At 43.9% G+C, this 14694-nt stretch overlaps 1 long non-coding RNA gene across 1 annotated transcript in view; it reads left to right on the forward strand.

The window, feature by feature from the left end:
- Window positions 1-237: 237 nt before the first annotated feature.
- LOC130183224 (uncharacterized) overlaps window positions 238-14694 on the forward strand; it is an 87121-nt gene continuing 72664 nt past the window's right edge. The window contains exon 1 of the long non-coding RNA XR_008829793.1: window positions 238-1212. This is a non-coding gene — a long non-coding RNA (uncharacterized LOC130183224). The remainder of the gene's footprint in view (window positions 1213-14694) is intronic.

A 14694-nucleotide genomic window follows, 5' to 3' on the forward strand; every position in this document is an offset into this window, starting at 1 on the left:
GTAAAATGTAGCAGTAGAGTGGAAATAAAGTGGCATAAAATGAAAATATACTCCAATAAACATAAGTCAGTATATGTAATTATGTAACATGTTACATAGAAACAAGCCACCCACAAGAGCTGAAGTCTACCTAAAGTTTTGTTTCCCTCACCGTAGGTTAATGCGTTGTCAACAACAAAAACAACAACAAAACTTTATTTTATGAGTCAAATCAAAGAATTTCAGGGTCATCTGAGAGTTTTTATGATACAATCAGCAAATGCACATTTTAGTGAAGTGCTATAAAATGAAAATCAGTATACATACATGGCACAAGCACTGAGTGCATAAGACACAGTTGGATTTTATCTTATGTTCACTTCATTTCAAGCTTTGCCATTCACAGTTTTCATCGTGTTTCCCTCCCCTTCCACTCATTTCCTTCTCTGTGCTTTTTTTTTAATGGATGCTGACATGTCCTGTCAAATCTGAGAGGGTGGAGACAGACGGCAGAGGAGGTGAGATTAGGAGAGAAAATGGAGCAGCAGGGATGGATGGGTGAGGAGGAGAGAGGAGGAAAGGGAGGAGAGAGGGAGGATGTAAGGACATCTTTAGGGAGGGGAGGAACGAAAGAGGTGGAGGTGAGATCGGGATGGGGTGGATGAAGGAGACGAAGAGAGAGAAATATTTAGGTAAAGATAAGAAAAAAAACCATCATCCCACAACAGGCAACTTAGTTTAGCATTCAACACGTGTCGCGAGGAAGTGATGAGGAGAGAGAGAGAGATGGAGGGAGGGAGGGAGGAAGAGAGAGAGAGTGCGCGAGAGAGAGAGAGGTAGAGAGACGTTGCTAGGTGACGGAGCGTACATACTGAATTTTAACAAACTAACGGGGAGAGGAGAGAGTGAGTGAGGGGGACAGAGAGGTAGCCGAGCAGTCAGCAACATGTAGCCTCGCCGAGTGGAGGAAAGGTCGAAACTGTGTGTGCGAGTGAACCTCTGCTTTTTGTTGTTGTTGTTGTTGGGAGGAGGAGGAGGAGGGGTGTGTGTGTGATATGTTTTCGTTTCATCCCGAGGAGGACATTACCCCGCAACATTAGAATCGATCAGGCTCTATGCCGCAGGAAATGTCCAGCGGAGGGATGGACGGATGGATTGTGGTGCACGGAGAGAAAACGCGGAGAGCAAAAAGAGAAGAAGAAGAAGAAGAAGAGTGTTGGGCTCCTGAAAACAGTGAGTAAATTCTTTTCGTGTCTTATTTTGGAGCCTGTTGTCACTGTCTCTGTGGCTCCTCTTGTCTTCTACGCTGAAGGTGAAGATGTTGCGCCGTGTCTCAGACAACTGTCTCCGGCTTTGCCCTTCACATTTCCCGGCTGCTGGATGTGAGATGCTGCTGCATTTCACCGGGAGCTGGTTGTGGTGCAGGTTTTGTGCAGCCCCGGTGCTACTCAACACCGGCTGGCGCTGTGACGGATAGGACGCAGCCGGCCGGTGCGAGAGGCTTTGACCCCTCTGTCATTGATGCGCGTGCACGCCGATGTGGCCGTGTATGGCTTGTCATTCAATCCAGACGCGCGCGCACACACACACACACACACACACACACACACACACATAAACACACACATACACACACATGTAGGCTACATGACCACCGGTGCGCAAACATCCTTCCATCCCCTCCTCTTGTCTTGAAGTCTGAGCACAAGTTGCAGTCAGTCAGTGACAGACAGATGCGGGCAGATGTGGCTCAGATGTGACATTTCTGAAAAGCCGCATACGTGCCTCCCGCGCGCCTGCGATTTCACCGTACAGGCATTTTGCATCCTGCAATTTACCAACCGGTTGTTGCGCATATGTGCGTTCTGCCCTCTCCAGCGCCTGTCTCGACCGCACCGAGGGGACTCACATCTTTCCCATCCCCACTGCTCCTCTTCTCCCAAAACCTCCCCTCCTCCTCCCCCCTTCAGTATTATTAGCTGTAGGGCAGCTATCAGATCCAGGATCAGTCCTCTCTCTGTCTGTCTGTGTGTGTATATATATGTGCCTGTGCACAGGCAGCTGGTGCACCAGCAAGCAGCAAGCTGTGTGTGTGAAGATCACTCCCCAGGACAGACAGGGGAAATTGGGATTCAGAGCTAGGAGTGTATACCCCCCCCCCCCCCCCATGCCTTCTCCACCACAACACACACAAACACAATTCCTGAAAGCATGATGAAAAATAAAACACTACTGGCATTGATGAAAATGCACTTTCACTTGTGTATGTATGTGTGTGTGTGTGTGTGTGTGTGTAGCTGATTCAACAGTTTGCCTGTAGCCATACGCTTCGCTTGCGGCCCTCAGTGTGAATTGAATTTCCAGTCATGTAGTGTAAACATGTATAGAGCTTTACCTGGAGCGTGGTTGAGCCTATTATGGAGTTAGAGGGCTGACGGTCAGTGTGACATTAGCTGTAAAGTACATGCATGAAACAAGTGGTTACAGTGTGTGGAGACGGTTCCCTCCCTCCCTCGCTGCGATGCTTGCAGGTATCGTTCCCTCCTGCAACTGAGAACTCACCTGCTCAGATGTCTAGCGTCTCTAAAATATGAACTAGACTAGACAATTTCCTTTTTTCTCTCCTTGTATTTTCTTAAACAGTAGCTGTGCAGCGGCTCTATGGAAAGCTGACAGTAACCATGCCAACAATCGGTCTTGTGTGTTGACTGACATTTTGGACATGTTTGTGTGACCTTGTGCCCCAAGAGGAGTAGTAAAGAGAGGGGGAAAAAAAAAAATCATCTGGGCTGCACTGTTTTCCTGCTTCCACCATTTTGAGTCCGTCGACTGCTGAGGCAGCAGAGTTTTCACAATGCTGTTTCAGAGGCCAGCACACTGTTTGGCTCAATCCAGGCATTTTATCTCTTGTTAGGTGCTTAAGCCGGACATGGTGTGATGGATAAAGATGATGGCTCCCTGGCTGAGACCCTCAAAGGCTGCGAGACTTATTCCATATTCACTCCCCCCCCCCCTTTTTTTTTTTTGCCATCCACTGCCGAGGCGTCATGTGAGCCTCAGGTCATTCACAAAGCATTACTTCAAAGGTGATGTGGATAAGGATGGCTTTTTTCCCCCACGTCAGGCACCTTAAAGGTCCAATATAGTATGAAGTGAGATTGTCATGTGTTCTTTGATTATAAAGCAGGTCTAGCTTCTATATTAACGCTGTGAAAGTATCAAAGCGCTCAGTCCTCAGAGAAATGCACACAACCTGTATTCAGACACTGAGCCTTAAAGGAGCTGTTTGTAAGTTTCACTATTACTACTGTTAGCATTAACAGCTGTTTACTTGCCAGTCTTTAGTTTAGCTTCTATTTCTATCTATCTAAAGCTCTTGGCAAGACTGTTAAGTAAACAGCTAGCTTTGGTTATGTGGCAAGAGCAAAACTTACAAATAGCTCCTTAAAAATGTGCCGTCAGGACTTTTGTAACTTTGTGATGTCACAGCAAAGCAGTAACTGTTCCCAGCCATGCCCCAGGCCCTACCCACCATCCAAACTTGCAGGATTTGGTTTACCTGAGTGTTTACCTGAAATCTGCTATATTTTTATTCAGTCACTCAGAAAACAGTCAGTCCGGGAGCCAATCAGAAGAGGATCAGAGCTTCCTCTCTTCTGATTGGCTCACCGACTTGTTCTTACTAGAGCTCCAGAGGGAAGCCTGAGAGAGGAGATGTAAAACTACACCGAGATGGTTTTTGGCTCTTAAAACCACAAATATATCTTCTTATGAATCAACAAATCAAATAATACACAGGACAAGTGTAAAATATAGGACCTTTACAGTGAAACAAGAGGATAAAGATGGCTGCTGACAGATTCACTGTGGGTTTCAAGCGGCATGTGTTGATATCTGACGTAACTGTGAAGGTGGCCTGTTGGAATGACCCTGAATCTGTCTGCTCACTCTCTCAAAGCTACTTAGTTGAAATCTGTTACGACTTCTGTGTCCATGGCTCAGTCCTGACGTAAATATAGAAGCATTCAGGAGCCGTCAGCCGGCTGTCAGCCCTTTTAAAGAGTGGGCATAACCACCTGTCACTCTTCTCGATCAACATTATGCACGAAACTTTAAGACGCACAAAAGAGTTTCCGGCCTAAAATGTAGAGATGGGTGACAGAATAAGTGAAAAAATGGATTAATATCGAATGCAGATGTTTCATACAGGCTACAACAGTTCACTGAACAGCCCAGTATCCAACCATACATATTCTGCATTTGATGATTAATTAATCAACTTTTGAACAACCATAGCTGCGATCTTTCCTTGATCTAAGTGTTTTAATGGTCTAACTCTTGCCATATTTGTTAACTTAAACCTCAATATTTCCGTAAACTAAACCATGTGCACATAATGTGGAAAGTGGGATTTTGCAGAATTGTTTTAATATTAATATTATTCTCCGGTGGAGAGTTGCACTGAATTTTTGGACAGTTATCTCCTCCCGTTTCCACTACAACGTTTCCCAAGTGATATGTTTCCATGCACCATGTTGTTCTCAAGCTGTAATAGCTCCTTAAAGTGAGATCATATTGAATGGGGAAGTCGTTGACTACAACCACGACCGCTTCTGCTGCAGCTGTGCTTACATTTCCCAGCAGAGTCAAAACAAGCACAAGAAGTGGCCGCTTTCAGTTTGTCGCTTCCCCTCGTATCAGAATGAAGAATCCGGTTGAACCTTTGTCGCCTCCTGTAGTGTTTGGTGTGTGAACAGGGGGTTGAACTGATGGGGGATCATGTGTTATGGCCTTTAAAGTCACCAGATCTCAACCCAATTGAACACTTATAGGAGATTTTGGAGCAACATCTCCACCATCATCATCAAAACACCGCAACACAATGAGGGAATGTCTTTTGGAAAAATGGTGTCCATATTCGATCTGTGTATTTCTTACTCTGAATAATGCTTCTAAGAGATGTTACTAAGCTAACTGAACATAAAAAGAATAGAAGAGTAGGAGAGCAGGGAATTAGAGTCATGCCCGAGACAAGACATAGACAAATCAGGTCTGAGGTTTTTCAGTTTCAAGACCGGCGAGGCGACCGGAGCCGCTGCACCCTGCAGAGTCATGATGTCCAGCAGTAACAAATTAGCACTATCATTCATTCCTAGAATATTCATGCTTTTTACAGTGTTGCTGCACCAGAGCATGAAATTTACAGTAGATGTCCGCAGGCGGAGGAATGTGTAGGCAAAGTAATGGTGCCTTTTTAACTGAACAAGAGCACCGCAGACTGTACTTCAGAGAGTTCTCCTTTTTTTTTATGACAATGGCTCTACATCTGCCAACGAAGCTGTCATCTGATGTAGAAAGCGTTGGGGGAGAACTCGCTGGGTTTTGAGCTCTGCCGATGTAACATGAAAGACTTGTAACATTAAAGCTTTCTTTACATAGCTGATGTTACTGATGCTGAGATAGTCATAATGAGAGACACAAGGGAACACAGACTTCATTTTAATTAGACAATGATCCAGTTGTTGAACATATTGTATTATCTGTGTTTCTCTGGTAAAAAGGACAGTTATTTGCCACTGAGGTTGAAACCTTTTTACAGTGACATACATTGTAATTTTTATTCAGATTAATGTATGATTTTTCTTTCCCTCTACATTCTGTGCCAGTAAATGCTGGACTGTTACTTTGTGAATGTTAATCTTACCTGTAGGCTTCAGCTGATATTTAGATATTATCGATGATAATCGAATAGTATTTCCTGCCGTACACCATCATTTTCATCATATTGAAAAATAATGTTTAGTGGCAGAATCACTTATACCTGAAACATTAGGTAAAACATGATAAACTCACTTGTGATATTAGTGTGTTTGGGCAGCACTGCATCGCAATATTACCTTTTGGATGTCGCCCGCTCCTACTTACTTGGAAATATAATAGAAGACGCCAATGTAAACATCTATGAACGCCACCTGCACATGTTTGCAGAGTGTTTGACGTCAAGTATGATGGATGAACAGCTACCGTGAGTTTATGTCAATGCATAATTACCGTATAACAACCTTTATCTTACTCTTATAGTTTTTATAGGACATCGGCCCTATTGATCCTAATATTATTTTACCACGTTAACTGATCAGATCTGAAAATACAGAAAAGCCACCAAAAAGAAATCCACAAGCGGTCGGACACTTTTTAAACAGATTAGCCAAATTTATTTCTAAGACAAAATGAAGGCAAGCTGTAAAATTACCATCCAGACTTTCAGTTGTAAACACTTTACTGACTCATTTCCTTCATTTTCCACCTACTGTAATTATTTGTGTTTGGACTCAGTTCCAAAGTGATTTATAGAGTCTGATTAAACCGGTGTTGTACAACCTGTCGGATTGTCTCACTGCTCATATTTCTTGTCCCCTTCAGACTGTTTTGTCAGCGATGTTTCTGTATTCCCAGATCCTGGAGAATTACTTCGGTGGTTAGTGCAACGTTATCAATACGACCCAAGTTGCTCTAAACTGCAATTATCCTTTAAACTCCAATGAAGCTACTTAGCCTTTTGGCTCGACTGTGTGAACAGATTGTAAAATTAGTTTTAGGAAATCGTAAAGCCAACAGGGTTTAACAGAATCTGGTAGCTTGTTAGCCGAGCAATCGTGATCTATGTAGCTGGATGAAAGGCTGAGCTAAGTCTCTTCTATCAAACACCTGTAAAATGATGGAGGGAAGAGGGGAGGAATGTAAAATAGAAATGGACAAACGAGGAAATAAATGACGGCAAGGAGGGAACAAAGGCGAGGAAGTGCGAGGGAAGACAAAAGCAAAGAGGAGAGAGGAGAAATGAAAGGAGTCAAACCCTCCACCCTGTGTGCAGAGATACCTCTGTGAAACCTGCCACCTGGTCTTCTGCATCTCCCTGTGTTTGAATACAACAGTAGGAGTTGTCATGTGTCATCACAATCCATCACAGCGTAGTGGCGGCGAAGCAGAGCGACAGGCAGACAGAGAGACTGAAGGCTGACGCTGTCCGTCTGTATCTCTCTCTCTCTCTCTCTTTCTAACTTCCTGTTGTCAGTCTCTCTCCCTCCGTCTCTTTGTCTCTGTCTCTTCACCACAATCACACACATTTAATTGTGACACTAAGCTGTCTGAATACTTCATTTCATTCACATAATCCCCCAAGTGCTGGTGAAACACACTCTGTCTTTCATGTGTGTGAGAGTGACATCACATCCACCGAGGGGCAGCGACAGGCTAAATGAGTTCAGCCATTTTGGAATGTGTTTTTTTTTGTAAGGGGGGCTGGGGGGGTCAGATGGACTTTATTCTGGTTTCCTTTTGTTTATTCACTTTGAGCTTCCTTTCCTTTTTGCATTGCTCCCTTTCTTCCTCCTTTTGACTTCCTCATTTTCTTCTTCTGTTCCTCTTTTCCTTCCCTACTTCCATTCCCCCTCGGTCTCACCTGACTTCCTGCTGCAACTTTCTTACCTTTCATCCGCAACTTCTACTACGTTTCTATTTTCCCTTTTCTTTCTACTCCGTTCCATTTGTCTTTTTTCCTCACTTGCTTCCTTTCTTTTTCTACCTGGTTACTCCCATTCCATTCTGGTGTCTGTGTGTACTTAATAGTGTTCCTTTATCTTTCCTTCCTGCATTCCTCCACTCTCCCTTTTGTTTCCTTTTCTTCCTTACTTCCATTTTATTCTGGTGTTGCTTTGCTTCCCTATGCTCTTTCTCTTTCCTTCCCTCCATCCTCCACTCTTTCTCCTTACTTATTTTATTTACTCTGTTCCTCTTTTTCTTACCTACATCTTTTCTCTTTCGGTCTCTCTTATTCCCAGGTTGCTTGTTTCTACTCTGCATTCTCCTCTCTTTCCTTCAATCCTGTTCTCCTTCCTTTATTCCTCTTTGCCTTTCTTCCTCTTCATACTTCTTGATTCCCTATCATCTTTGCTTCCTTCCAGCCTCAACTCCTACCTTCTTTCCTCCTTCCTGTTTCCTTGTTCTACATTCCTTGTTTGTTTCTGCTCTGTCTTTCCTCTCCCTCTTTCTTCCTATTTCCATTTGTGTTTTTCCTTACATCCATTCGTTTCTCTTTCTTCCTTCCTTTCTGTCTATCTTTTCTCCCTTACTCCATTCCTCCATTGTTTTTTTAAATTTCATTCTCCCTTTCCTAGTTTGCCATCTTCTAATCCTTCCTCACCTCTGCTCTCCCCTCCTCTATAAATCTTCTCTCTTCCCCTTCCTCCTCACCCTCTCCCTTTCTTTCCTTCTTTTGCAGATTTGATCCATTTATCGTCCTCCTTATTGCTTTCCTCACTCCTTCCTCCATATCTCACCTCACCCTCCCTCCTCACTCGATTTCCCTCCCTCCCTCCCTCTTTTATTCATGTATTCCCCTCTTCCTCATTCCTCCGCTCCCTCCCTCTCACAGCACGAACATTCATATCTGCTGATTTTTTTTTATCCTCTCCTCTTTATCGGCACGCTCCATCAGCCTTTGTGAATGGATGCCTCAGAACAAGGAGATGAATGGACCCGCATTCATCGCTGGGTGTGTTTCATCACGCTCGGACATGACCCCCCTCCTCCTGTGTCCCACCCCATCTCACTCCTTCTCTCTCACACACACGCACACACACACACACACACACACACACACACACACACACACACACACACAAAATCACACACTCTCCTTCAGCATATCTGATGCAGGACTCAGGCCAGTGTCAACAGTGTGGAGAGGAAGCTAAGTGGACCAGCGGCCTGCAGTGTCAGATCAGGAGCGATTGGTGCTGGTGTGGAGGAGGAAAGAGGGAGAGGAGAGAAAAGGGGTGGGGGGGGAGTAGTAAGATAGAGGGAGGTAGGTCAGGTAGAAGAGAGGAAGGGTTAGAAATCAGAAAAAAAAGAAGTAGGAACAGAGAGATGGGGATGCAGGAAATCAGGAGGTATAGAAAAAAGCAAAGACAAGGGAGAGGTGAGACTGAGGAAGAGACGAAAGGATGGAAGGAGGTAAAGGAAGAATAAGAAGGAAGTAAGGGAGGAAGGAAAAACAGTTGACTGAATACTGGAGTGAGAAAAAGGAAATTAAGAAGCCAGGGAAGGAGGAACAAAAGACTTGGATGGAAGAAAAGAAGAGAGGGAGGAAGGAAGGACAGAGAGATGGGAGATAGGAAGGCAGAGGACTGGTAGAGGAGATGGAGGTGGAAGGGAGCCAGTGGCTGGGAACCGTGAGAGACAAGATGCTGCAGTGTCAAAGTTAATCGATGCACGCCGAGTTAACATATGCCATTTGGTGGACGCATTACGATGTCAGGAGCGAGCTGGTCTGCAGCAGGCCTGGACTCGGTGGGAGCAACGGGTGGAAAAAAGAAAACAACAAGATGAAACAAGATGGAAAAGAGATCAGCAGCACACACATTGGTTAATCTATTTCGTTGTTTGTTTTCACCCTGAACACAAATACGTGAGGATGTGACTTTATAACTGAGCTACTCCACAGTTTCTCCGTGCACCGCTCGGTAACTGCAGAACTACCATCTGGGGTTGGACATCAACAATCTTAGTTATGACTAAATGTCCAAATGTCTTGACATCTTTTTGTCATTTATTCAACCCTCTGATAGGAGCGTCTCCAGAAATAGCCCCCCCCCCCTCTTACGGCAGCAGGCGTACCGGACCTCGGTGGTCATGGTTACAATAATAAATACTCGGACTGTGCCGGGCGCGGCGTACCTACCTTCATCGCTGTGGTTACTATAATAACAGTCGAGGCTTGGTTAGGTGTAGGCGCACAATAAGTATGTCCTCAACATTAGACGATCTCGGTTGTCATGGTTACAATAATAACTTCTACTTTCAAATGGGAATCGAACACCTCTCCTGTGTCATATTCCTGTGTTTTGTGGACCCATCCATCCACCACAACCTCCTCCTGACGTGGACTTTGTCTCTCTTTATACTGCATCACCGCACTTTTCCTTTTGCTTTGTCATAATTACTGTGACCACTAGATATCCCCTAGCAACAAAATTTAACAGCCTGCTGCTCAAACAACCTATGGGCTTGTTTTTCTTACAGGACAGTTTCTACTTCAACCTTTAGCTCTGTCTGCCTTTACTTTCAAATAGTTTTAATTTCGATCAGTAGTCATAAATGATCTTTATGAATGTGAATTTATAGTTTCCTCTGAGAACACTGGTGTTTTTCTACTAAACATATGGCATTATATTTCTTTTTAGCATTTTCTCCTTCTTGGCACATTTGAAGATAGACTGAGAGTGACGGATTAAGGGAAATAGAAGTGAATAACATGCAGCAACATTTCTGGGCCAGACTTAAAACCAGGACATCACATTTACACGCCGCATTATGTGCCTTCACCACCAGACACCGACTGTGTTTTATTAAGAAAAAAATGGTAGAAATGTAATATATTTCTGCATAATATTTAAAGCTATTTAGGGCTTTTTGCCTCTCAGCAAAAAGAAATAAAAAATTCAGCTGCCACTGCTGCGTTACCTGCGTCTCAACATGAGAGACGATAACAGGAAAAGGTGTCTGGTCTCAGTCTGCGGGATGGTGCTGCTTTTTCTCTTTGGTGTTTCTTACCGTAGGTATCGCGCTAATCCCTCACTTGGGATTATGCAAGCAGCTACATTAGATATTTGAAGGAAACGTGTCAGAGATCAGGTAAAAGGAACAGCGGTGGTGAGGAAAGGCAGCAGCTAGAGGAACATGAGAGAGGCGGCTTGAGAGGAGGAGGAGGAGGAGGATGAAAAAACAAAAGGACATTCAGCAGAACATTCTGGAATTGAAGTGAACTAACCAGGGGCTCACCGGGCCGGCCTGTCGCTGTAAATCTACATCAGCGGATTAATGTGACTGGAGCCCGCCGAGGAAGGAGGGAGGGAGGGAGGGAGGGAGGGGGGTGGGGGAATTGTTCGGTGCACCTGTAACCCCACCTGATGTAGCGCTCAAAGACAAGGGCACCGGGGAGCAGCAGAGGTGGAGAAAAAAAAAAAGGGTGAGGAGAAGCGAAAGAGACGACGGTGAAGGGGCTAGCTGCACCTGTAGCACTGTATCACCTGAGGATTGTTTGCGGCCTCTCTTTTTCCTCTCTCTTCCTTTTCTGCTCATTTGTTTCCCTCCGTCTCCTCCTATATTCCCTTGCCCTTTGCTTGCTCTCTCCTCTCTTGCTTTCCATCCCTCTCCACCCTCCTCTCCTTTTCAGCCAACCAGTCAGCTCAGCTCAGCTCAGCTCAGCTCAGCCTATTACCCTGCAGCCACTGTACATTTTTGACTTTGTAGGCTATTAGCCCGCAGCCAGCCCCTTCCCTTCCCCTCCTCCGCTAAAATCCGAGCTGAATATTGTTAGAGGGGCTTTGGAGAGGGAGGCAATTTTTTATACACCGTTGAGAAAACGCCTGCGTGACTCTTCCCACTGTTAGAGGCTCAGGGCTCGCTTTAGCTCTCAAGGTTGCAGTGACTACGGCGCAGTGAATGCAATGAAGTCAATTAGGCTGGGTTCGAATCCCTGCACGGGCCCGGAGAGGGAAGCTGAGTGAGTAACACTTTCCCCTCGCTTAAAGACCACTGCCGAGGTGCAGGCACGCAAGGCACTTAGCCTCCGGCTGCTCTGTGGCTAACGGGAGGACACCTGTGGCTATACTGGGGCCAAAATGAGTGCACTTGAATGACAGCGGTGGAGATGAGTACATGCAACGGCGCCTAAACACAACAGTAGACCGTAACACCAAATACAGACTTGCAGGGAAAATGATACATATGTATAGGAGGTTTTTCAAAGTTAGATCTGTGTGTTTCTATCTCTCTAATGGCACTAGGCGCCATCGATTTCTGCATCCATTTTCTCGTCAAAGCAGTAATTTTGCCAGTGGCAAGCTAAACACTTGTGTAATTTGTGTCACTGCCAGCAAGAGTCATCTTTTTTTTCTTTTCTCTTCGAGGACAAAAAATAAGCAGCAGTATCCCAGGGTTAATTTTCACAACATGATTGATAAGCAGATCTTAAATGTTCATGAGACTTACCACAGCCTACTGACACACTGACGCCCACTGCAGCGGCTGCCGGTGACGCAAATTATACATCTATGTAATTGTTCAGCTTTCTGTTGGTAAAAATGACTGTTTTGACTTGAACACGGGAATTGATGGACTCTGTGTCATTAGGGAGACAAATTATACAGAAGGTTAAAATGTCCAGCCTGTGCAGAATGTAAATAGTGGCAGAGACAAATATGTAGAAAACTTCCATTATTTTCACCCATGCAGATGTCGCTCTGGAGCCATTACTCCATATGTGGCTCGGGCTAATGTCACATTTCATAATGAGGCACAGGAATCATTTAAAATGCTTCTTTATTTTTAATCCACGGCAAGTAATGTATATAAGAACTCCATGTTTTTGCACATGAAAACATATAGAGTTCAGGGATGACCAGCAGCAGGAAAACATTTTTGGTTCCTGTGGCTCTGTTATTAGTGAAGTGATTTGGTCCTTCTGGAATTAAAAAAAAAAATGGTTTCATATGTGCAACACTGGGATATAATGTTAGCTCTGTCTTGGCTGTGCATCAGTTAAATATAACATTTATTTGGTGTAATGCAGGGAAGTGTCCTTGGTCCCCTGAACAATATGCCGATGATTCACAATTGTGAATTTGTGTGAATGGTTCAGGACATGTTGTTGTTGTTGTATCCACTGCAGGTCTGTTACATGGCCCAAGCCAGAGTCACATGAAAGCTGGAGGTGCTGCTTTCTGTGAGAAATTTCAAGCTACAGTTTCACTTATTTCACTTATCTTCCTCACTGACTGAAAACTGTAGCATGCAACTAGTCTCACAGTGTTTTTCTGTCTCAGTGTAATTTGTCTTGCTGTGCTGTATAAAGAAAGCTAAGTAGTAACAGAAGTTGTTGTAGTAAATGAATGTGTTTTAGCTTCATCTCATGACCCCAGGTGCCACCAAACGAATATAGACTGACATTAAATTAGAAACAGTCACTTTATTACACTTGCAACTGATTGCAGTTGCAGGTTTTTACTATCTATTCTAATGGTAGATATTTGCTTTGAGCTCAATCTGGATTTTAAAAGTCCCATATTATATAAATTAAGATGTCCATGTCTTTTTGATTATAAAGCAGGTCTAGGTTCTACATTAATACTGCGAAAGTATCAAAGCGCTCAGTCCACAGAGAAATGCACACAGCCTGTGTTCAGACACTGAGCCTTAAAACGAGCAGTCAGGACTTCTGTAACTTTGTGATGTCACAACAAAGCAGTCACAGCTCTCAGCCATGTACCAAAGCATCTTCCCAACAGGACCCACCATCAAACCTTGTTTCTCTTAGTGTTTACCCGAAATCTGCTATATTATAAGTAGATCAAGCAGAAAACAGTCAGCCAATCAGAAGAGAGGCTCAGAGCCTCCTCTCTTCTAATTGGCTCACTGACCCGTTGTCTTCAGAGCTCTAGAGAGAAGCCAGAGAGAGGAGATGTAAAACTACACTGAGATTGTTTTCGGCTCTTAAAACCACAAATATATCTTCTTATGGATCCACACTTCAAATAAAACACAGAAGTGTAAAATATGGGACCTTTAATGCATGTTCATATTGAAATGTAGTGTTGAGTCACGCTTGAATTCATGCAGCTATAATGTATAGATGTTTCCATTATGAGTGGTTGAATTGATTTTTATAGAGGGTATTTTGCATTAGCATCTTCATGATATATTTTGTGATGAGCTGGATAAATACCCAGACAGACTGATAGATGGACAGTCATGGCACGCTGCCACATGCAATAATAACTCACATTAAAGTCAGCAGCAGAATAAAAAGTCCCTTTCATCGACACATCATCTTTTGGCATTTGTGACAGCACAAGTGAAAAATCACTTTGACATTTACAACATATACTATACACTAGCTTTAAAACCACAGAAGAAGAGAGCACAACAGTGTTGTATACACATCGTGTATGTTCACCTTCACGGCTCCCGCAACATAAGTGGATCATCAGCCCATCTGGAGAAACAATGGTGATGCAGCTGTGGAGTAATATTTCATTCATGGACAAAAAAAAAAAAAAAAAAACCATCGCTGGTTGTAACTGTAATTTAATTTCACCCAACCCCTTCCTCTGCAGCTCCAGAGCCTCTTGCCCAAAGCAGTTTCTGCCCCCCTATCTGCCCACAGTCCAGCAGGCTAATGGGATGATAAGCATCATTTGCTTGAGAAGATCTCTTCACTTCTACCTAAATCCCTTCTAATTTGCTCATTTTGCCCACTTTAGTACCACCCTTTGTTCGCACTAGGCAGAGATGAAAATGGTATTGCGTAATCAATCAGCTGTGTACAATTGATCATTACATTCAGGCAGAGACTTTCCTGCCTCTTAGTCTCTGTACTTTCTCTTTTTTTCTTCATTGCAGCATGGAAAATGGATGTTCAAGGTTATTTTTACTTTGCCTTCCCCTGCTGCTGATGTGACCCCAGCACTCTTGTATAACTGGCTTCTTGTAATATTAGTGAATTATAAGCTTATTATTCTTGCTGCCAGGTGCTTTCGAATGAAAGTGTCGGCTATATGCCTAAACCTAAAAGTATTGTTGTCATATTTGCTGCTCGTCCTTCTCGTGACAGAGGTATTAAAGTCAACTGCTGAACTGCTTCCTTTAAATCCT

The sequence above is a fragment of the Seriola aureovittata genome, chromosome 16, assembly GCF_021018895.1.
Source record: "Seriola aureovittata isolate HTS-2021-v1 ecotype China chromosome 16, ASM2101889v1, whole genome shotgun sequence".
In the NCBI taxonomy this organism is placed as follows: domain Eukaryota; kingdom Metazoa; phylum Chordata; class Actinopteri; order Carangiformes; family Carangidae; genus Seriola; species Seriola aureovittata.